Genomic DNA, 2,217 nt, shown 5'->3' with positions numbered 1-2,217 from the left:
GCTGGTGAGGTACCTCAATTTTTCGTAGGCAGCAATATGCATCTCCATGGCATGCTNATGACATTAATGAAATATCCTATGATGATTTAATTTCANAAGGCACAGAGCCTGCATATCAGATTCCAAAACAGAAGAACCCGTGGAAAACCTCCAATTCACTACGATGCAGATCTTAATGCAAGAGGAAAATATCTCATCAACAATTATGTATCCATCAGCAGATTATCAGAGTCACGGGTACACTTGGTGAAGCAGTTGGTCGACATACCCGTTCCCAACAGTGTAACTGAAGTACTAGAAGACTCAAAATAGAAAGAAGCCATGAATGAAGAAATGCGAGCTCTCCAGAAGAATGACACATGGGAACTCGTGCCATTACCTCATGGAAAAAAGACAATAGGATGCAGATGGATTTATACTATAAAACTCAAAGCAGACGGATCCATTGAAAGATATAAAGCTAGATTGGTAGCGAAGGAGTATACACAAAGATATAAGATAGACTACCAAGAGACTTTTGCCCGAGTAGCCAAAATTAACTTTATCAGAGTCCTTCTGTCTCTAGTAGCAAATCTAGAANGGCCATTATATCAGTTTCATGTAAAAAAATGCTTTCTTACATGGAGACTTGAAAGAAGAAGTATATATGGACTTGCCACCAGGACGTAACTTAGCTCGTGACAAGGAAAATCAAGTTTGCAAGNNNAGAAAGTCATTATATGGGTTAAAGCAATCCCCAGGGCATGGTTTGGCANATTCACTAAAGCCATGAAGAATTTTGGGTATATACAAAGTAATGCATATCACACTTTGTTCTTGAAATGTGATGGAAGAAGACTTACTGCATTGATTGTTTATGTGGATAACATAGTCGTAACTGGAAACGACATAGGAGAGCAACTGAAACTACAGAAGTATTTGTCTCAGGAATTTGAGATGAAAGATTTGGGAGATCTAAAGTACTTCCTAGGAATTGAAGTAGCCAGGTCCACAACTGGTATCTTTCTGGTATAAGAATATATCCAATAGAATTAGCATTTAGCCTTTTCAATTCTTTTTAGAACTTTAGGGTTTGCTGTATAAACACCCAACATAGATTTTCCCTTTGTTTCCCTTTAAGAGACTAAGGAACGTGGGCTTTGACACTGGTCGTACTATGCCCGCACCTGATACTNNTCCCAATTGCTCATTCCATGCCTTCTTTTCAAAATATANCAAGATGGTGTGTCTGCTTATTGTTCTCTAATTAGTGAAATAAAAACATGAATATAGAGAGGATTTACTAACATTTGTGTATGTTTTTGAGTTTTGATATTGGTGGCGCTTAACGTTCAGCTCATGTTAAGGTGCAGTCTGTTACGCTAATTGATTACATTTCTTTGTGCTTATCTATATTGTAGAGAAGAGGAAGAGCTGGACGTGTCCAGCCTGAGGAAATTTTAAGCTTTAGTTCAGTGAAATTTTACACAGGTTCTGCATTTTAGTTTTGCACAAACTGCATTGCAGTTTTGGTAATTACAATTGGATTTTTGCTCTTTCCTTGGCCTTCAACCTCACCAATTTGAAGAGTAGAGGCTACCNAGATGAGGAATTAGGTGGGCAAGAGAAGAGTAGAACTACCCAAGAGTAAGGGAACTCAAAATTGGACTTTTGGAAACTGTATTACAGTTTTCATTTAATTACAATTGGATTTTTGTTCTTTCCTTGGCCTTCACCTCACTAATTTGAAGAGCAGAGACTACCCATATGAGGAATTGGGTGGGCAAGAGAAGAGTAGAACTACCCAAGAGCAAGGGAATTCAAAATTGGACTTTTGGAAACTGCATTGCCAGAAACAAAGTATTTTACCAACATGTCTTGAATAAATAAAAAATATATAGTTTTATTTTGTTTAACTCAGAGCTGAGCATTTTTGCCCAAACTCAGCGTTGCAGTTTCCATTTTTGTATTTCAGTTTCCNCTTCTACATTGTTGTTTCCGTTTCTACATCGCAGTTTCCATTTTAGTACTTTCATCTTGGTTCCTCCATTTTGCTTCAATAAAATTAATTTTTGTTTTTGTAGTTGTTTTNGTTTTTGTTTTTGTTTTGTTTTTTTATTTTTATTAAACATAATTGATATCTACATTGTTATTTTTNATTTTATTTTTTGCAATTTCTGTTTTGTGTGTGTGTGCAGTTTTTGTGTGAATAAGTGTTGAATTATTATTAATTTTTTT

Source organism: Prunus dulcis, chromosome 2 (assembly GCF_902201215.1).
Source record: "Prunus dulcis chromosome 2, ALMONDv2, whole genome shotgun sequence".
Taxonomy (NCBI): Eukaryota; Viridiplantae; Streptophyta; class Magnoliopsida; order Rosales; family Rosaceae; genus Prunus; species Prunus dulcis.
This window is presented reverse-complemented; position numbering follows the sequence as displayed.